We start from the raw sequence: 23429 nt of genomic DNA, 5'->3' as shown, positions 1-23429 counted from the left end.
AATCCATAATAATACTTTCCAATTACCTTTCCATCAATATAAATATTGAGAACTGCTAGCTGGTAAATGAAGTATACATGATTGTGCCACTATATTCTGTAAAAGTAACTGTAATTGGGCATTTCCCTTAGCCAATTTGGTATACTAAATATCTTCACAAATGTCTGATGATTTCTCACACTTTATAACTTAGTTGTAGAAAGTGACCACAGAAAAGCTGATAAAATTAAAGTACTCTTAATAACCTACGACCTCTTGCTCTTAAGTATTTTAGGGAAATGAGGGTCGGCCTTTGGATATTTTATGAGAAATAGCAGGTTTCACTCAGCAAAGTGAAAAGTCAGGCACCACTTGAAGAATTCTACATAGGATTAAAAATATAACAAATTTGATGAAATGGAACAAAATTAACTCCTCTTTGTTTTAAAAAAAAAGAAAAAGGAAATGATAAGAGTTACACTTTTCCTTTTTTTAAGGGTGAGGGGGTACTTTCTGATTACAAAGCTATATGGCACAAAAGTGATAAACTTCTGCTTAGAGTTTAAGACTAAAGCTTCCTGAGTATTAAATAATTTATGTATTTTTCCACTTAGCATATTTTCTTCTTTCTTCATTCTTATAGTCTACTGCAGGGAGCTTCAAAATGGCTTCCAATAACCTCCCCTCCTGGGATACACATCCCTGTAAGTGTGGACTGGACCTCTCCTTAAGTGTGGACTGGACCTAATGACTCACTCCTAGTGAATGGAACAGGGAAAAAGTGATGGGTTGCCACTTCCAAGACTACACTACAAAAACCAAAGGCTCACACGGCAAGAACTAGTAGGCTGCTGGCAAACAGCCAACGTGAGAAATTGGGGCCTTCGGCCCGACAACCAGTGAGGAACTAAGTACTGCCAACAAGCATGTGAGTGAACTGCAGGCAGATCCTCCTCTAGGATTTTCAGACGAGACCAGCCCTGGTGGACGTGTCAAATGCAGCTTTGCAAGAGACCCTGAGCCAGAGGACCCAGCAAACGGCACCCAGATTCTTGACCACAAGAACTGTGAAATAATGTTTGTTGTTTTAAGTCACTAACTTTTGGGGTAATGTGTTATGTAGTGCTATGGCTTGAACTGTGTCCTACTCAAAATTCATATGTTGAAGTCCTAACCCCCAGCACCTCAGAATGTGACCTTATTTGGAGACATGACCTTTACAGGGGTAATCAAGTTAAACTGAGCTCATTAGGGTGGGCCCTAATCCAATATGACTAGTATCCTTATGAAAAGGAGAAATTTGAACAAAGAGACAGACACACAGAAAGGGAAGACAATGCAAAGAGCTATGGAGAAAAGGTGGCCATCTACAGGTCAAGGAAAGAGGCCTGGAACAGATCCTTCCCTCATAGATCTCAGAAGCAACCAATCCTGCTGACACTTTGATTTCAGACTTCTAGCCTCCAGACTGTGAGATAATAAATTTCTGCTGTTTAAGCCACTCAGTTTGTGGTAATTTGTTGTGACAACCTTAACAAATTAATATATGTAGCAAAAAGAACTAATACATACACTGAATTCAAAATGACTTTTATTGGCAATACCAAAATTAGCCTCAATGCAGGACTCAAGTAGATGGCCAAAGCTTCTAAGTCTTTATTCTGAAAAAAGACATAAGGTCGTATCAGAAAATCTTAGACCACAGATTTTTTTTTTTTAAGTTAGCTGGGACTCCTGCAATCATATAATCTAATTGACACATTTCAAAAATGGACGCTGCTGCTGCTGCTGATGTGCCAGGAACTGTTTTGAACGCTTAACATATATTAATTCCTCACAAGAACCCTCTGAGGCACCACTATCATCAATTCCATTTTTAAGATGAAGAAACTGATGTCCAGGAGTTAAGGACACAGCTGATAAGGAGCCAGGATTTAGTAAACCGAGGTACACAGAGAATAAGTGATTTATCCAAAATCATAGTTAGTAGTTGAGATGGGACTAAGCCTAATGCTCCTTTCTCCTACCTTCAAATCTTTTCTCAAAAAGGCAAATAGAAAGGCTTTTCTTTTACTTGCTGTATTCAATCTTTGTAACACTGCTACCTTAGAAGTATATATTTGACTATCTGCCCTCCTCCTTCACCTACACAGTTACTCATTTTCTTCCACTCCCTGAACCCTAAAACACTACCTTCCAATTCCTAATAGTTTTCTTGCATCTAGGTTAATCATTTTTATATACTAGAACACAGGATTTCACTTCCACACAGTTTGGAAAAACAGCTTTAGCTTAACATTTAGAAAAACACCTTTAGCTTAACAAATACACCTGGAAGGAGTAATACTATATTATTGGTCATCTGCATTTTACTAGGAATAAGTCAGATCCTTTTCAGAGAACAGGCCTTGAAACAAAGATGGCAAGACAGCCACTGCAAACCTGTCCAGGGAATCAGAGTTTTTTTCTGGAATATTTGGGATTAGGTACTTAAGAGTAAGCCTTTCTCTGGGAGTCTGAATTACAAGATACAAATCATGGGCAGTGGTGGCAACCACGCTTCCCATGACAAAGAATGGAAACATGGAGAAAGCCAAAGAGAGTGAGACAGATGCACAGGAGAGGCACGCCGCTGAGAGCTTGAGAGAGACCTGACTACATTTGATTCCTGGGTTCTCCGTGTACAACCCAGCTGCATTTCTGCCCTGGATCCTTTGGTGTGCCCAAAAGTCTGATAAACTTCCCCTTTCTGCTTAAGCTAATTTGAACTGAGTCACATGCAATCAATAGAGAACTAACATGGTCAAAAAGATACCCTCTCTACAGCTGAAGAACATTATCGAATGACTAGTAATTCAAAAAAAAAAAAAGAGGAGAACAGAGCACTCCACGTAGTACCATGGCTACAAACAAACGAACTGATTGACAGAAACCAAGGTTTAAACAGCTATTTGGAAGACTTTCCAGACATTGGTGAAACAGGAAAAAGAAGTCGCAATTTGAAAAGACTATACCCTCTATCTTCCATTTGGGATTTTTTAGTTCTTCTAGTTAAAAAAATCCCATCATTGGGGCTTCCCTGGTGGCGCAGTGGTTGAGAGTCTGCCTGCCAATGCAGGGGACACGGGTTCGAGCCCTGGTCTGGGAAGATCCCACATGCCGCGGAGCAACTAAGCCCGTGAGCCACAACTACTGAGCCTGCGCGTCTGGAGCCTGTGCTCCGCAACAAGAGAGGCCGCCACAGTGAGAGGCCCGCTCACCGCGATGAAGAGCGGCCCCCACTCGCCGCAACTAGAGAAAGCCCGCGCACAGAAACGAAGACCCAACACAGCCAAAAAATATTAATTAATTAATTAAAAATTAAAAAAGAGTCAGATTTATATAAAAAAAAATCCCATCATCTATATACTTGCTAGTGGGTGTGTAAATTATTATAACCACTTTAGAGGTCAATTTGGAAATATCTAGAAAAGTTGAAAGTGCAGATTTCATACAACCCAGCAATTTTACTACTAGGTGGCTACTATGGACTGAAATGTGTCCCCCCAAAATTCATATGTTGAAGCCTTAACCCTCAGCATGACTGTATCTGGAGATAGGGTCTTTAGTAGGCTAGTAAGGTTAAATGAGGTCATAGGGGTGGGTCCCTAAACTGATATGATAAGAAGAGGTAAAGGGAGATCTCCCTCTCTTTCTCCTTTTTTTGCCTTGTGAGGACAAAGCTAGACAGTGACCATCTACAGGTCAGAAGAGAGCTTGTACCAGAATCCAACCACACTGACACCCTGATCTTGAACTTCCAGCCTCTAGAATTGTTGAGAAAATTAATTTCTGTTGTTTAAAAATAAACTTTTCAGTAACAATAGAGCAAAGTAAAATACTAAAACTCAGGCAACTAAGTAGCCATAGTACTCTCAAGTGCCTCACAACGTAGTTCATTATTCAAACTAGTCACTCAAAGTTACTATAATACGATAAAAAGTTCCAAAGCCTGTGCTTACAACTAGATTTTTCCAGGAAAAAAAGGAAAAACTTTAATAACATGATTTTATTCTATGTAGGTGTCTACAATAAAAGTATGATGCTTTAAAGCCAGAATTGAAACTGAAATATATTCCAATATATCCTTTTTTTTTTTTTTTTTGGTGCAAAAAACTAAAAGCCATCCAGGAAAGAAGGTTTGTCTAGTTTACCCAGCCATCAGTGGTAAAGAAGGATAAAACCCAGCCCTTCTGAGTCACAGTTCAGTTACAATGCCACAATGCAGCAAAGATTATCATGATTCTGTTCCTGGCTTCTTGTTCAACAGACAAAACAATCCTAAAACTGACCTGATTCTATGTTCTGGGCTGGCATGAACCTGCGTAGAAACAACAGGAGTGGCAGGCACTTTCTTCCTGAAGCAGACGTGGAGAAGTATTATACCTGTGATGAAAGAAAAAAAAAAAGAAAACCCAGTTTATTTTCAGAATGTTTTTTATGAGTTGTTCACTTCCTACTAATTCTCTTTACCTCTTTATTTCTTGCCAATGGCTTCATACTGGAACACATGACAACACTTTATTTAAGACAGATAAAATCTGCTATTCAAACTTCAAAGGAGAATATAGAGTCATTCAAAACTGGTCTCTACAGACCATCTGGTTCAGCTTTTTTATTTTACTGGTGAGGAAGCCGAGACCCGGAAAAGTTATGCAAAGAATCAACGACAACACAGTTATTTAGTGGCAGAGCCAGGTTCAGAACCTAATTCTTTCTGCTTTAGTCCAGTATTCATTTGTACATCATAGATCACAATGTCTCTTTTTGGAGAACCAAATAAGAGCAAAAAAGAAAAAAAAAATCATGTTATTTCTCTAGGAGTAGTTGAAGATAAATGTGGTATAGAGCTGAATTGATATGTTCTAAGTCAAAATAAAAAACAGTGCTTCCTCACTCAATGGTTATAATCCAACCTCGAGTTATTTAGCATGTCTCATATAGGATATTTAACTGTTTCTTTTATTTACCATTCAATATTCCAAAATGAAAACACCAGCACATGAATGATGAGATATAGGTTCTGGTCTTTCTTAACTCTGCTCTCAACAAGTTCTATGCCCTTAATCAATTACTTCTTTGGTTCCAAAGCTCCTTTATTCAAAAATGAGGAGCTTGGGGACTTCCCTGGTGGCACAGTGGTTAAGAATCCGCCTGCCAATGCAGGGGACATGAGTTCGATCTCTGGTCCAGGAAGATCCCACATGCCATGGAGCAACTAAGCCCGTGTGCCACAACTACTGAGCCTGTGCTCTAGAGCCCGCAAGCCACAACTACTGAGCCCACGTGCTACAGCTACTGAAGCCCACGCACCTAGAGCCCATGCTCCGCAGCAAGAGAAGCCACCACAATGAGAAGCCCACACACTGCAACCAAGAGTAGCCCCCACTCGCCGCAACTAGAGAAAGCCCACGTGCAACAATGTAGACCCAATGCAGCCAAAAATAAATAAAATAAATTTTTTTTAAAAAATGAGGAGCTTGGATTAATCCCCATGGGCTTTCTAAGTCTAAAAAGTTATGCCTAAGAATAGATTCATCTTTTAACAACATTCTGCTTTTCTGATCAACTATTTGTTTTTGTCATATGTTTGTTAATCTCTGTCATCATATTAGTACAATAGTTCAAACATCAATATTTGTTTTTGTCATATGTTTGTTAATCTGATCAACTGATCAACTATTTGTTTTTGTCATATGTTTGTTAATCTCTGTAATCATGTTAGTACAATAGTTCAAACATCAATAATATTGCCCTCAAATATACAGTTAGTTCTCATTCAAAAACCTAGTTTTGCAATAACCTAGTTCTGCTGTCTATCTCACTACTTATGAAAAAGTATTTTAAAAAGTCTACCTCTGGGACTTCCCTGGTGGCTCAGTGGTTAAGAATCTGCCTGCCAATGCAGGGGACACAGGTTCAAGCCCTGGTCCGGGAAGATCCCACATGCCACAGAGCAACTAAGGCTGTGTGCCACAGCTACTGAGCCTGCGCTCTAGAACCCACAAGCCACAATTACTGAGTCCACGTGCCACAACTACTGAAGTCCGCGCGCCTAGAGCCCGTGCTCCGCAACAAGAGAAGCCACCGCAATGAAAAGCCTGCGCGCTGCAACGAAGAGTAGCCCTCGCTCACCACAACTAGAGAAAACCCATGCACAGCAACGAAGACCAAATGCAGCCAAAAACATAAATAAATAAATTTATTAAAAAAAAAAAAAACCTACCTCTTAGGTGGTTTCTAAGAAAAATTCTGAATTATTTTCCCAAATCATTAATTCATTTATTCATCCAAGTTGTTTCTGAGTGGCTTGTCAGATGGCAGACACATGCTTAATGAGATATAAGATTTTAAAACAAGATCCCTCTAGTGAAATTCTGAGTGATGTTAGGGATTCAAGTGGCAGTGAGAGAGTAGGCAGAAGTGATGACATGTCTCCTAAATCAAAACATCAGAATATACCTGCACTGTTTTTTTAATATATTAACTACCAACTTACGTAAAACATGTTGGTTGTCACCCAACACAAGAACCTAAATATAAGTTACTGGTAATGTTTTACTGATTTGCTATTCCCTGTACTATACCCCACCTCTCTCATCTCTTCAGTCCTCTGTAATTGCTATCCTATGTTTTGTGTTTATCATTCCTCTGATTTTTAGAAAGCATATCACATATGTACATATCCTTCAACAACACTTTCATTTCTTTTCATTCAATATTATGTTTTGAAGATGTATCCATGATACATATGCAACTAAATGTTGCATATAGTTGTAGTTCATTCATTTCAGGGCAGAATAATTCTACATTGTGTAAATACACCATGACTGAATTATTCATTCTCCTTATGATAGCATCTTATTTTCTCCCCAGGTTTTGTTTCATTTTGCTATTATGAACATTACTGTTATGAAAGTTCTCATACACATCTGTTCCACATGTGCCAAAGTTTCTCTTAAGTATTTGCCTAGGAGTTGAGGAATATATGTGTTTTCAATTTTTTCATGAGGTCGCCAATTTTTCTTTTTCCCAAAGTGTGTTTAGCAATGTATAATCTCATCAGCACCAGGTAGTTCATATTGATCTACATGCTCTCTAACATTTAGTAATGCCAACTTCTTAATTTGGGGGTGTAAAACCATCTAACTGTAGTCTTAATTTGCATTTTTCTGTTGATTAATGATACTGAGCATTTCTTCAGGTTTACTGGCTAACTCATGTTTCCTCTTTCATGAAATGCCTCTTTATTTCTATTGGCCACTTCCTCCTCAGTTTTTTGCCCTTTACTTATTATTTCATAGAAATTATATATGTATTTTGGATGCTGATTATTTGGTTTTATCCATTTTGAATTACCAGGTACAGCCAAGTATTGAGATAAAGAAGCAGAAATAGCAGGAAGCCAGACAGAACTGGAAAGAGCGGGCTAGAATACCAATGCTTTTCTCAACCCATTTTTGTATTTTATTACAATCTACAGATGTCTTAAAGTACCAGAAATTTAAAATGGTATATTACTGATCCTGTTTTGTAATCTTTTAATACAAATTTAGCCAAGGGCAAATGCTTTGATATGATTTCAGTGCATTCTAATTACAATATGCAACATAATATAATTTCAGGTATCCATTTGATACAAATCAAAATTTAAATCACATTTTAGACAGAGTTACATTTTGACCCTGCCATTTTAAGTGTTTTTATTTCATGCTTTGGTTGCCTCCAATTTAGAATAAGTTAGCTTTATTGTCAAAACGTTGAGTATGAATGTATATGTACATAGGTATAAAAACTGAATTTCAAAACTAAATTATATAAACTAGAAAAACAAAGACCTGTATTCCAGGCTTGGCTAGACAATTAGCTGTACCTCCTTGGCCTAACTATGTCTTTAAGTTGGTTTTCTTATACCTAACATGAAAATTGTGCTGGTAAATTCTAAGGACCTTTGAATCATACTCTTTGAAGATCAATGAGAAAAAAATTTTTTTCCAGATATCCCCAAAAGAGTTTTAGGAATCTCTTCCCAAGTGTTAAGTAAACTGGAGAGAGTAACAAAAAGCTAAATATCTGAAAAACAAAAGTTAACAAGCAGGGCTATAGCCCTCCTATGGTTTCTCAGGACTCTTGGCAGATCACCTGATGAACAGCATCACACAGAAAAAAAAATCGAAAGCCACATAAAATCTGAAGTCACTCTACAATGCTGGCGTTGATTCCTATGTACGCAATCAGAAGAGAACTTCCAGAACCACACTCACCCACTTACCTGAATCTGTACCCTTCTACTGTGCTTAAACTTTCTGAAACCACATCAAAGTCTAACTCTTCCACTTTAATACTAGATGTTATATCCCTACTATTCAAGGAAATTGTTCTAGTAAGTCCCACTTCTCTTTCCTATGTCATCAATTTCTTAATTCTGTCCTCCCAATAAAGCAGAACCATTGCGGTGGGTGTGTGTGTGTGTGTGTGTGTGTGTGTATGTATATATATATATATATTTCCAATCATTAGAAAACAAACAACATCAGCAGCAAAGCTTTTGACCCCACCCCTCTAGATTATGGCCAATTTCTTTGATTCCCTCTTCAGCGAAAAGTCAGAAAAGAGTTGTCCTTAACTGTCTTCAAGTATTCTTCAGTTCAAACTGAACATACTCCAATTAGACTTTTGCTCCTGAACACAGCACTGAAACTCCAAAGTCACCAGTTACTTACATATATATTGTAAAATCCAAAAGCCAGTCAGATCTCATCTTTCTTGCCCTATCTGCAGCAATCGGCATGACTCATCAAGCCCTGATAACACTTTCTTTATCTGGCTTCCAGAACAAAGACTCTCCTAGTTTCTCCTGGTTTCATCCTATCTCACTGGCCACTCCTCAGCTTCCTTTGCTTATTTCTCCTTTTCTCCATCATCGCTGAAGTTCAAGTTCCGACTCTTCTTTCTAACCCATCAGCAAATACTACTGGCTCTATATACAAAATATATCCAGAATCTGACCACTTCTCATCATCTACGTAGAAACTGTAGTAGTAACTATCATCTCTCACTAGGATTTTTTCCATAGTTTAGTAACTGGCCTCCCAACTTCTACCCTTGCCCTATTTCAGTCCTTTTTCATCAAAGCAGCCAGAGTGATCCTGATAATCTTACATAAATCATATAATGTAACATCTGTGCCCAAAATCTCCCAATGGCTTCTCATCTCATAAACGCCAAAATCTTTAAAATAGCAAAATAGAACCTACATAATTTAGCCATTACCTCTGACCTCATTTCCTACTGACCTCCTTGCTATTCCTTATACAGGCTAGGCATACTCCTGCCTCAGAGCCTTTACACTTACTGTTCTCTCTGCCTCAAAGCTACTCTGAGATGATTATCTCCACCTGCCTCACTCCCTTGCTATCTTCAGATCTTTGCTCAAATGTCTGAGTTAACTCCTTCCTATTTGGTCTATTTTAAACTGTAACTATTCTGCTCCCAGCATCCCTAACACACTTCCCTGATTTATTTCTCTCCAATGTTACTAATATTCATTTATTTCACTTCTATTCCTGTTTGTGTATTTCCTCCCCCCAACACATAAAATCCACAAGGGCAAGAGCTTTGTTTTGTTTCGTGCTACATCTTCAATGCTTAGGAAGGGGTCCAGCACATAGTAGGCATTCAATAAACATTTTTTGAATGAAGAAATGAATAGTTACACTCTTAGGGCTAAATATGACAATCTTTCTGAGTTTACAAAAGAAAATAAATAATCAGGAGACAATAGCTAGATTCTTGATGTAAAAGAATCATTCTAATATTTCCTCAATAGTTAAGTGATAACAACAATAACTCAAAGACTTCAGTAGATGTTGTAACCAATACTTCCATAAACTTTAAGTAACCACTGTAATAAATGGTTCCCCACCCCACCCCCAACCCCCTGCCAGATTAGGTTTTAGTCTCTGGCTGTCCACAGGGTGACATTTATTTCCCATGTGTTACCATATTCAACAATGGTTAGTTTGCAGAGCCACAACACACATAGGAAAATATTATTAAAATGTTCATTCCAAACTTGTTCCAGATAAAGAACTGAGCTCTTTATAAATAAGGAAAGTCTAAAAATAAAGGACAGATATTTTTAAGTGTTTTAACTATTTTGTTTGGAAATAGTTTCAAACTTACAGAAAAGTTACAAATATAAGAATACAAGAATCACCCTTATACTCAAAGTCACCAATTGTTAACGGTACCTTCTTTATTTTGTCATTTGTGCTCATGAACTTTCTTTCCCTTCACACAGACAGACACACTTGAGCTGTCTTTTTTTTCCCTAAAGCAACTGAGGATGAATTATGTATATCATGGTTCTTTGCGCCTTTGCTTCAATGTGTATTTCCTTAGAGATATTCTCTTTCATAACCACAGTACAGTTGTTGTCAGTAATTTGAACATTGCTACAATATTTGTATTTAGGATCAGTACTCCAAGTTATTTCAATTAATCCAATGATAATCATTTTATAGTAGTATTTTTCCCCCCACCCAGTATAGGATCCAGTCCAGGGTCAGGTATTGCAGTTAATGCAATACCTACGCTTATCTTTCTTAAGCCTCCCATAATTTGGAACACTTCCACAGCCTTTGTCTTTTATGGCATTGTTTTTTGTTTTGTTTTGTTTTAAGAATACAGCCTCCTCCCCTTTTTATTACGTAGAATGTTCCTCGTGTGGGGTTTGTCTATTGTTTCCTCCAGATTCAGGTTATGTAGTCTTGGCCAGAATACTACACAGATGACGATATATCCCCTCAGGGCATCATATCTAGATTCACGTGGTACCCATGTTGTTGTTGGATTTCACCAATGCATAATCCCTATTTTAAACCTTGCAAATAATACACAGGCGGTGGGGAGACACTTTAACTCTATGGAAATACCCTGCTCCTCATCAATATTTCCCCCCCTAGATTTTGTTATGATTCTTGCCCTGCCTAATAAGAGCTGCAAAATGATGATTTTCCAACTCTAGAATTCAGAATTCTACTGTAAGCATGAGAGCTCTCTTCTTTATTTGTTCATTTATTTATTGGTTTATTATCATTATGGATAATGGATTTCTATTTTTAATGGTTCATAATTCATTACTATACTTATCTGATGACTAGACCAGTAGGACCTCCAACAGGCTTGTGACATGCTCCCATAGTTTTCAAAAACATTTTATTTTCTAGCATTAAAAAAAAGGTACAGATTCACCTGGTATATACCCTTGCAATCAGCCATTCCTCTGAGGAACTCCAGTCCCTTTGTGTTGGGAATACTATTAGAGATCGAGATTGGGGGATTAGGTGTGCCCACTGCTCTTTGCCTTTTTCTTGGACAGAACTACTAGGAAATACATGCATGCATATACACGTATGCATATAAATATATATATATATGTTCATACACACATATACATGTGCACGTATACATACTGGTTTCAAAAATAATAAATTTACACTGATACCTTCAATTCCAATCCATCCCCACAGGATTCATTTTTCCCTTCTCCCAATGTATATTTGTATGTCCCTCCTTCCTCAGGTCCTAGCTTCAACAACCTGAAAACATTTACTCAATCCATAATATACCTAAAAATGACCCAGAGTTGCTTTGTTCATATCACTACAAAAAATAAACTCTAGAGGAAAGAGTTCAGGATTTGTTTGCAATCCCTCTCTCTTACCGCTACCCAGGATGAGGGTAAACAGTCAAATATTATGTTAAAAAATTACTTACAGTCACTCTTTCTTCCCCTTCAATGTAAGTATAGTACTAATTTATAGTACAATCAGGTTCATTTGTTCTGGTGGTTTAGGACTTTCCCCATTCCCATCTTTATTTTCAATATGGAAGATAATATGCTTTGAAAAGTCAAAACTATATAAAAAGGTATATAGCCTTAAGAAGTGTCATTCCCTCCCATAAATTTTTGTTCTCTACTGCCCCTTCTTTTTGTGAAGTTAAGCAGATATGAGTGCGTTTTATCACTCCCCACCCCTGCCATTTTTTCACAAAAGATAGCAAACTAATATGTGTGTTTACACTAACCAGCTCAATCGAGACTGGAGGAAGCTCTTCCCAAAGTAATTTATAAGACTAGCAATACCTCAATACCAAAACCAGACAGAGACATTACAAGAAAAGAAGACTAGAAATCCAATATCCTTTGTGAACACAGATGCAAAAAATTTTAACAGAATTTTAGCAATACATAAAAGGGATATTACACCATGACCAACTGAAGTTTACCCTGGAAATATAAGGTTGGTTCAACATTCAAAAATTAATCAATATAATTCATCATATCAACAGAATAAAGAAAAACCATACGATGATTCCAATAGATGCAAGAATAGCATTGGACAAAATTCAACATTCATTCATGATTTTAAAAACTCTTCGTAAACAAGGAATACAACGGAACTTAAGCTGAACAATGGCATCTTTAAAACAAATACAGGGACTTTCCTGGTGGCGCAGTGGTTAAGAATCTGCCTGCCAATACAGGGGACACAGGTTCGAGCCCTGGTCCGGGTAGATCCCACATGCCACAGAGCAACTAAGCCCGTGCAACACAACTACTGAGCCTGCACTCTAGGGCCTGCATGTCGCAACTACTAAGCCCGCGCACTCCAACTACTGAAGCCCATGCACCTAAAGCCTGTGCTCCGCAACAAGAGAAGCCACTGAAATAAGGAGCCCATGCACCGCAACAAAGAGTAGCCCCAGCTCGCCACAACTAGAGAAAGCCACGTGCAGCAAAGACCCAACACAGCCAAAACTAAAAATAAATAAATAAATAAATAAAACAAATACAGCTGACATCATACATAATGGTGAAAGGCTGAATGTTTTCTGTCTTTAACATTATACTGGAAGTACTAGCCAGGGCTATATGGTATGAAAAAGAAATAAAAGGCATACACTACTATGGAAGAAATAAGACTCGTTATTCCAAGCAACATGACTGTCTATATAGACAGAAAATCCCAAAGAATCTACAAAAAACAAAAACAACAACAAAAAGCCTACTAGATATAATAAGGGAATTTAACAAGGTTGTAGTATACAAAGTCCAATATATAAAGATCAATCATGTTTCCACATATCAACAAAGAAACACTTGGAAATTACATATTTATATTGCGTTGGCCAAAAAGTTCGCTTGGGTTTCTCCGTTAAGATGTTATGGAAGAACCCGAATGAACTTTTTGGCCAACCCACTATATTGCCATTTATAATACCACCACCAAACCATGAAATTCTTAAGGATAAATCTAACAAACTATATGCAAGATCTGTATTTTGAAAACCATAAAACACTGATGAGATAAATCAAAGATGATGTGAGTAAATGAAGAGATATACCATACTGATGGACTGGGAGACTCAACATAGTTAAATTATCACTCCTCCCCAAAATTTATCTACAGATTCAATGCAACCACAATCAAAACTCAGGCAGATTTTTTTTTTTTTTGGAAACCATCAGAATGATTCTAAAATTTACATAGAAAAGCCAGGAAACTAGAATAGCCAAAACAATTTCAAAACAAAACAAAATTGGAGTACTCATATTACATGATACCAAGTTTATTATAAAGCCACAGTAAATCAATGGAAAAGAAAGATTTCAGAAACAGACGTAGACATACATGGTCAACTGATTTCTGACAAAGATGTCAAGCAACTGAATGGAGAACAGAAAAGCTTTTCACCAAATAGTCCTAGAACAATTGGACATCCACGTACAAAAATCCAAAACAAAACAAAAAAATCTCAATCAACCCATACATCACATTACATACAACCTTTAACTCAAAATGGATCACAGACCTAAATGTAAAACCTTAAACTTATCAAGCTTCTAGAATAAAATGGTGCTAAATCAGTGACTTTGGGTTAGGCAAAAAGTTCTATGGGATATAAAGCACAAACCGTAAAAGAAAAAACTGAGAAACTGGATTTCATCATAATTAACTTTTGCTCTTCAAAAGACACTGTTTTAAAAATGAAGCCACTATTTTAAAAATGGGAGAACGTATCTGTAAAACAAATACCAGCTAAAAGACCGGTATTTCCAAAATATATAAAGAACTCTTAAAACTCAATAATAATAAAATAAGCAGCCTAATTTTATTTATTCATTTATTTATTTTTTGTCCGCATCTTGTGGCTTGTGGGATCTTAGTTCCCCAACCATGGATTGAACCCGCACCCTTGGCAGTGAAAGTGTAGAGTCCTAACCACTGGACCACCAGGGAATTCCCAAGCAGCCTAATTTTCAAAAGAGCAAAAGATGTCAATACTTCTAAAATAAACCAGATGTAGATGGTAAACAAGCAGATAAAAGGATGTAAATATCATCACTTACTCATGAAAAGCAAATTAAAACCATTTTTAATAATGCTGCTATGAAAACCAGCTTTTTTGCAGACATATGCTTTCATTTCTCTTGGATATATACCTAGGAATGGAATTTACAGCTCATAAGGAATAAGTTTAACTGTGTAAGAAACTAACCAACTATTTGCTAAAGTGGCTATACCCTTTTACCAGCAATGTATGAGAGGAAACTTCTAGTTGCTCCACATCCTCATCAATCTTAACATTTTGAGACTTGATTCTTAGCCATGCTAGTGGGTGTATAGTAGTATCTCCATGTTGTTTTTTTTTTTAATATATCTTTATTGGAGTATAATTGCTTCACAATACTGTGTTAGTTTCTGTTGTACAACAAACTGAATCAGCCCTATGCTTACATATATCCCCATATGCCCTCCCTCTTGAGCCTCCCTCCTACCCTCCCAATCCCACAACTCTAGGTTGTAGCAAATCACTGAGCTGATCTCCCTGTGCTATATTGCTGATTCCCACTAGCTAGCTATTTTACATTTGGTAGTGTATGTATGTCGATGTTACTCTCACTTCACCCCAGCTTTGCCCACCCCCCAACACGTCCTCAAGTCCATTCTCTACGTCTACGTCTTATTCCTGCCCTGCCGCTAGGTTCATCAGTACCATTTTTTTTTGGATTCCATATATATGTGTTAGCATACAGTTATTTGCTTTTCTCTTTATAACTTACTTCACTCTGTATGACAGTCTCTACGTCCATACACCTCACTACAAATAACTCAATTTCGTTTCCTTTTATGGAGAGTAATATTCCATTGTGTATATGTGCCACATCTTCTTTATCCATTCATCTGTCGATGGACATTTAGGTTGCTTCCATGTCCCGGCTATTGTAAATAGTGCTGCAATGAACATTGTGGTACATGTCTCTCTTTGAACTATGGTTTTCTCAGGGTATATGCCAAGTAGTGGGATTGCTGGGTCATATGGTAGTTCTACTTTTAGTTTTTTTAAGGAACCTCCATACTGTTCTCCATAGTGATTGCATCAATGTACATTCCCACCAACAGTGCAAGAGGATTCCTTTTTCACCACACCCTTTCCAGCATTTATTGTTTCTAGATTTTTTGATAATGGCCATTCTGACCGGTGTGATGTGATACCTCATTGTAGTTTTGATTTGCATTTCTTTAATAATTAGTGATGTTGAGCAGCTTTTCATGTGCCACTTGGCCATCTGTATGTCTTCTTTGGTGAAATGTCTACTTAGGTCTTCTACCCATTTTTTGATTGGGTTGTTTGTTTTTTTGATATTGAGCTCCATGAGCTGTTTATATATTTTGGACATTAATCCTTTGTCCACTGTTTCATTTACAAATATTTTCTCCCATTGTGAGGGCCGTCTTTTCATCTTGTTTATGGTTTCCTTTGCTGTGCAAAAGTTTTTACGTTTAATTAGGTCCCATTTGTTTATTTTTGTTTTTATTTTCATTACTCTGGGAGGTAGGTCAAAAAAGATCTTGCTGTGGTTTATGTCAAAGAGTGTTTTCCCTATGTTTTCCTCTAAGAGTTTTATACTGTATGGTCTTACATTTAGGTCTTTAATCCATTTTGAGTTTATTTTTGTGTATGGTGTTAAGGAGTGTTGTAGTTTCATTCTTTTACATGTAGCTGTCCAGTTTTCCCAGCACCATTTATTGAAGAGGCTGTCTTTTCTCCATTGTATGTTCTTGCCTCCTTTGTCGTAAATTAGGTGACTATATGTGTGTAGGTTATCTCTGGGCTTTCTATCCTGTACCATTGATCTATAATTCTGTTTTTTGTGCCAGTATCATACTGTCGTGATTACTGTAGCTTTGTAGTATAGTTTGAAGTCGGGAAGCCTGATTCCTCCAGCTCCGTTTTTCTTTCTCAAGATTGCTTTGGCTATTCTGGGTCTTTTGTGTTTCCATATGAACTGTAAAATTTTTTGTTCTAATTCTGTGAAGAATGCCATTACTAGTTTGATAGGGATTGCACTGAATCTGTAGATTGCTTTGGGTAGTATAGTCATTTTCACAATACTGATTCTTCCAATCCAAGAACATGGTATATTTCTCCATCTGTTTATTTCATCTTTGATTCCTTTCATCAGTGTTTTATAGTTTTCTGAGTACAAGTCTTTTGCCTCCTTAGGCAGGTTTATTCTTAGGTATTTTATTCTTTTTGTTGCGATGGTAAATGGGATTGTTTCCTTAGTTTCTCTTTCCGATTTTTCATTGTTAGTGTATAGGAATGCCAGAGATTTCTGTACATTAATTTTGTACCCTGCAGCCCTACCAAATTCGCTGATTAGTTCTAGTACTTTTCTGGTGGCATCCTTAGGATTTTCTATCTTCTTTTCCAATTTTTATTCCTTTTATTTCTTTTTCTTTCTCTGATTGCCATGGCTAGGTCTTCCAAAACTATGTTGAATAAGAGTGGCAAGAATGGGCATTCTTGTCTTGTTCCTGATCTTAGCAGAAATGCTTTCAGTTTTTCACCACTGAGTATGATGTTTGCTGTGTGTTTGTCATATATGGCCTTTATTATATTGAGGTAGGTTCCCTCTATGTCCATTTTCTGGAGAGTTTTTATCATAAATGGGTGTTGGATTTTGTCAAAAGCTTTTTCTGCATCTATTGAGATGATCATATAGTTTTTATTCCTTAATTTGTTAATACGGTGTATCACATTGATTGATTTGCATATATTGAAGAATCCTTGCAACCCTCGAATAAATCCCACTTGATCATGATGTATGATCCTTTTAATATGTTGTTGGATTCTGTTTGCTAGTATTTTGTTCAGGATTTTTGCATCTATGTTCATCAGTAATGCTGGTCTATAATTTTCTTTTTTTGTGATATCTTTTACTGGTTTTGATATCAGGGTGATGGCGGCTTTGAGGATGAATTTGGGAGTGTTCCGCCCTCTGTAATTTTTTGGAAGAGTTTGAGAAGGATGGGTGTTAGCTCTTCTCTAGATGTTTGATAGAATTCACCTGTGAAGCCATCTGGTCCTGGACTTTTGTTTGCTGGAGCACTTTTATTTACAGTTTCAATTTCATCACTTGTGATAGAAACCTAATTATTCCTGGTTCAGTCTTGGAAAATTATACCTTTCCAAGAATTTGCCCATTTCTTCGTGGTTGTCCGTTTTATTGGCATATAGTTGTTTGTAGTAGTCTCTTATAATCCTTTGTATTTCTGCAGTGTCAGTTGTGATTTCTCCTTTTTCATTTCTAATTTTATTGATTTGCATCCTCTCCCTTTTTTTCTTGATGAGGCTGGCTAAGGGTTTACCAATTTTGTTTATCTTCTCAAAGAACCAGCTTTTAGTTTTATCGATCTTTGCTACTGTTTTCTTTGTTTGTATTTCATTTATTTCTGTTCTGATCTTTATGATTTCCTTCCTTCTACTCACTTTGGGTTTTCTTTATTCTTCTTCCTCTAGTTGCTTTAGGTGTAGGGTTAGATTATTTATTTGAGATTTTTCTTGTTTCTTGAGGTGAGACTGAATTGCTATAAACTTCCCTCTTAGAACTGCTTTTGCTTCATCCCATAGGTTTTGGGTCCTCGTGTTTTCATTGTCATTTGTTTCTATGTATTTTTTAATTTCTTCTTTGATTTCTTTAGTGATTTCTTGGTTATTTAGTAGTGCACTGATTAGCCTCCATGTATTTGTGTCTTTTACAGTTTTTTTCCTGATATTAACTTCCGATCTCATAGCGTTGTGGTCAGAAAAGATGCTTAATATGATTTCAATTTTCTCAAATTTTCCGAGGCTTGATTTGTGACCCAAGATGTGATCTATCCTGGAGAATGTTCCATGTGCACTTGAGAAGAAAGTGTATTCTGCCACTTTCGGGTGGAATGTTCTATAAATATCCATTAAATCTATCTGATCTATTGTATCATTTAAAGCTTGTGTTTCCGTATTTATTTTCTGTTTGGATGATCTGTCCATTGGTGTAAGTGGAGTGTTAAAGTCCCCTAGTATTACTGCATCACTGTTGATTTCTCCTTTCATGACTGTTAGCATCTGCCTTATTTATTGAGATGCTCCTATGTTGGGTGCATAAACATTTATAATTGTTATATCTTCTTCTTGGATTGATCCCTTGATCATTATGTAGTGTCCTTCCTTATCTCTTGTAACAGTCTTTATTTTAAAGTCTATTCTATTTGATATGAGTATAGCTACTCCAGCTTTCTTTTGATTTCCATTTGCATGGAATATCTTTTTCCATCCCCTCACTTTCAGTCTGTATGTGTCCCCAGGTCTGAAGTGGGTCTCTTGTAGACAGCATATATACGGGTCTTGTTTTTGTATCCATTCAGCCAGTCTGTGTCTTTTGGTTGGAGCATTTAATCCATTTACATTTAAGGTAATTATTGATATGCATGTTCCTATGACCATTTTCTTAATTGTTTTGGGTTTGTTTTTGTGGGTCTTTTTCTCTTCTTGTGTTTCCCACCCAGAGAGGTTTCTTTAGCATTTGTTGTAAAGCTGGTTTGGTGGTGCTGAATTCTCTTAGCTTTTGCTTGTCTGAAAAGCTCTTGATTTCTCCATCAAATCTGAATGAGATCCTTGCTGGGTAGAGTAATCTTGGCTGTAGGTTTTTCTCTTTCATCACTTTAAGTATATCCTGCCACTCCCTTCTGGCCTGCAGAGTTTCTGCTGAAAAATCAGCTGATAACCTTATGGGAGTTCCTTTGTATGTTATTTGTTGTTTTTCGCTTGCTGATTTTAGTATTTTTTCTTTGAATATAATTTTTGTTAGTTTGATTAATATGTGTCTTGGTGTGTTTCTCCTAGGGTTTATCCTGTATGGGACTCTCTGTGCTTCCTGGACTTGGGTGACTACTTCCTTTCCCATGTTAGGGAAGTTTTCCATTTCCTTGATGATTAGTGATGTTGAGCATCCTTCTATGTAGTTATATCTTTCTATGTGGTATGTATTGGCCATTCATATACCCACGGTGAAATGTCTGTTGAAATCCTTGGCCCATTTTTTGACAGGGTTCTTTGTCTTATTATTAGATTATGAGAGTTCTTAAGATATTCTGGTTCAAATGCTTTGTTGGATATATGTTTTGCAAATATTTTTCCCAGTCTTTGGCTAGCCTTTTCATTTTTTTAATGGTACAGAATGTTCATTTAGAGAAAATTCATTGAGCTGTACACCTACAATTTCTTCACTTTTATTTATGTATATACTTGAAGGAATAGGTTTATTTAAAAAGAGAAAGAGGGAGCTAGATAATGGATGGTTCTTTGAAAGGTGACAAAGTCATCATCAACCAGTAGTCTGAAGATGATGCAAAATGGTCTGCAAATACTAAAAACTAGAAAATATATCCATATAATTTAAGAGCCCTTCATAGCATCCGGGTCCTATCAGATGCCCAGGCATGAAAACTAAAATTAGCAAAGGAAAATACAGTGTTGAGGGCCTCTCATCTGCAATTCCTTATTGCAATTCGACCTCTGAATTCTAGACATTTCAGATTAGGATATATTATACTTTTTGTCAATTACAGTTTTAAGTGGAAACTTTATGTTGATGAGAAAAGCAAAGAGATTCAACTTTAGTGTAATTACATAAAAAACTAATTAATGCAGTGACTTTCAATAAACATCTGATTGTCAAATACATATGCTAAAAAAATTTTAAACATTACATATACTTAAAATAGATAAGCAACAAAGATTTACTGTATAGCCCAAGGAACTATATTCAATATCTTATAATAACCTATAATGGAAAATAACCTGAAATATCTATACACACACACACACACACACACACACACACACACACACACAGGTGAATCACTTTGCTGTACACCTGAAACTAACACAATATTGTAAATCAACTATACTTCAATTTAAACAAAAATTACATACGCTTTTGTTGGCAGCACAGATAGCTTTATATGTAAGTACTATTTATTAGTCCTTAATCATCCCAAAATTATCTCTCCTAACATTATAAGAAACAAAAATTATATGTTGGCATTTTTTGTATTAATAAAAATACATGCTTAGTAGAATATAAAATGTCAAGTAGAACACATTTTTTGAAGCAAAACAATAAAACTGCTCTCCACCACAACACCAACTCTTCTTTTTCCCTAACCCATGCCCCAAAGATAGTCTTTAACAGTCTGGTATGCACTTTAGACATTTTCTCTGCTCAAATGAGTATATATAGGTACACACACGTACACACACACGCCATCACAAATACAGGATATATGACATTTTAAAATTCTATTAACCAAAAATTTTTAAAGTTTTTAAATGAGGCTTTTATGATTGAGGAACTTTAAAACATGAAATCAAAAGGGGAAAAGATTTGAGTCAAGTAAGACAAAAATAGGTTAAAATTTAACACAGCCATTGGATGTGACTTGAAATCTTAAGTTTTGAGAACTTACAGAATATATTATTATTTCTGTTGTAGACACTTCTTAGCGTAGCTGGAGTGCCTACAGTCCCTTCCCTTTTCTGTGCCATGATCAATGGCCTTGAAGAAAAAGATCAGAGAAAACACTAATAGGTAGATTTAGGGAATGGCTATTTGAATGAATCTCTCACAACAGGACAGCAATTTTAAAAAATTCCTCACCAGAACCCTGCCGCTGCCTATCAATGCAAACAAATCAAAATATAAAGCCTCTTAATAATCGGGTGGACAAGATGACCCTCATCATAGATCAAGTCACACTCCTTCTCTAGCCAGCCTAGTCCTTGCTCAGTGGTTTCATGAAAATAACCACAAGCAGCTGGCAGGAGAAGCAGTTATGCAAGGGATCAATTACATTGACTCACTAAGACTGACCTCACTGCCTCTACTATTGAGAAGCCAATTGCCTGAGTCCCCCGCAGGCACTACCTCTTAGAAGGCATCAAGCCCCTTGGATTACAGAAATGGTGATGGCCGATCCTTGCTGTAAGAGTCATCAATTTGGAATTTGCCTCTGCCAGCACCACTATGCAGAATTAACTGAATGCTTCCTATAAATCACATGGCCCCTGATCCAGGAATTCACTTCAAATGGCAATGGGTAGATGCACATGGCCTGATTAATCTTATCAAATAGACTCTTATTCAGACACAGCTGTCCCCACAGTAGGAAGCAATGATTATAGAAGCTTGATGTAAAAGTTATTGCCAGAGCTAAAAACTTCTGAATTTGGGGTGCTGTCCTGCAGGATACAAAATGGGCTCTGAACCATCTACCAAAATATGCTGTCTCCCATCTCCAGAATATATTGGATGTGGGAACCAAACAGTAATAGTGGAGTGGTGTCTTTTCTGCTCTCAAAGTTTTGTTTTTTATCTTATGAACTCTGGAATCTGCTGACCTAGAAGTTTTAGTACCAAAAAAAAAAAAAAAAAAACTTCTACCAGGAGACAAAATAACTGTTTTACTCCACTGAAAGCTGAGCGTATCACGTTCAGTTTGATTTCTTCAGGACAGTAGAAAAACAAGCAAAAATGAAGGCTACAGGATGGGTTAAGAATGACTATCCATGACTATCAAGGGGGAGAGAGGTTGCTACTCTACCTTTGGGGGCTAGGAAGACCATGAGAAGAACTCAGGGGAATCCACTGGATTAAGTTCTGGTAGTACTATGTAGTGTTAAGGTTAGTGGAAGCCTATCACAATACCATACAGTCAGAGCTACAAGGAGCTCAGACGCTTTCAAGAATGAAGGACTGGGGCTTCCCTGGTGGCGCAGTGGTTGAGAATCTGCCTGCCAATGCAGGGGACACGGGTTCGAGCCCTGGTCTGGGAAGATCCCGCGTGCCGCGGAGCGGCTGGGCCCGTGAGCCACAATTGCTGAGCCTGCACGTCTGGAGCCTGTGCTCCGCAACAGGAGAGGCCGCGATGGTGAGAGGCCCGCGCGCCGCGATGAAGAGTGGCCCCCGCTTGCCACAACTAGAGAAAGCCCTCGCACAGAAACGAAGACCCAACACAGCCATAAATAATAAAATAAATAAAAATTAAAAAAAAAAAAAAGAATGAAGGACTGGGTCAGGCTGTGAGGAAAAGAACCCTGATAAGCCGAGATGCTAGCAGAAGGTATGAAATCTGAAGCGAAACAGGTCAGGGTGTGTGCACTGATACAATATTAAGGCTTGTAGCCACCATTAATTTCCTTACTAGTCACTGGTAGATGGTAAGTACCCCCATCTTTCCCTTTAAATACATTTTCTTTTTATTTCCTTTCTCCCAATCATGAAGATGGCAAGTTAAGAGGATTTAAATTTAAGTTGTAAAATATCAAGATAGAATCACAGTGGAACCAGGGGCAGCATGATATCACCCCGAATCAGTAGCTCTCTGCCTCTGAATGTGGCACTTCAGCTTGCATTTAGATTTTCTCCCACTAGAAAAGTTGCCTCCATGGATGGGATATAGCAGGGTTATCTCGACATTTATACAAGTGGGGAGGGAAGTGAGGGGAAAGAAGAGAAGGGAAGGAAAAGGGGTAGTTAAACCAATAATGGGTGAGATCTTCTAGACACCTCCGAGGAGGGCTGCCCGGCTTTCCATTTCTCTTTCTGTGGGGATGGTCCCCACCACACAAGGGCAGACTCCTGGGGTTATGACTGTACATCATAACCGTGGGTCCTCTGGCTCTAGGAGACAGATCCCTGAGCTGAAAAGGGCTAATCTAATCATTTCTTGTTGGAATATAAAAATTGAAAAGGCAAGGCAGAGAATAAATCTTTACAGTGAAGTCACATTAATGGCAGGGGTCTGGAAAGAAGGTATAAAAACTCCTGCTGATGAGCTCCCAAGAGCTGTTCTGGTTTCTTCTGTTCAAGCCCCACTCATTCCATTCATCAATTTCCAGTATGGGTTCCAAAAATGTCTTTTGGTCCCCCTTAAGCTGGTGAGTATCAGCTGACTGAAACCCCAAAATGCTACTGACTTCTTCTAGGAAGTAAAAAGGTATGGAAGGTTCTC

General features: G+C 37.4%; 1 protein-coding gene across 1 annotated transcript in view; it reads right to left on the bottom strand.

Moving 5' to 3' along the window:
• Window positions 1–23429, bottom strand: part of WDFY3 (WD repeat and FYVE domain containing 3) — a 267612-nt gene that overhangs the window by 230942 nt on the left and 13241 nt on the right. Inside the window, 1 exon segment of the mRNA XM_036852038.1 lies at window positions 4311–4404. The gene's annotated coding sequence lies outside the window, so the exon portion shown is untranslated.

The sequence above is a fragment of the Balaenoptera musculus genome, chromosome 5, assembly GCF_009873245.2.
Source record: "Balaenoptera musculus isolate JJ_BM4_2016_0621 chromosome 5, mBalMus1.pri.v3, whole genome shotgun sequence".
NCBI lineage: Eukaryota > Metazoa > Chordata > Mammalia > Artiodactyla > Balaenopteridae > Balaenoptera > Balaenoptera musculus.
Note: the sequence above shows the minus strand (reverse complement) of the source record. Positions and strands in the feature narration are given on the sequence as shown.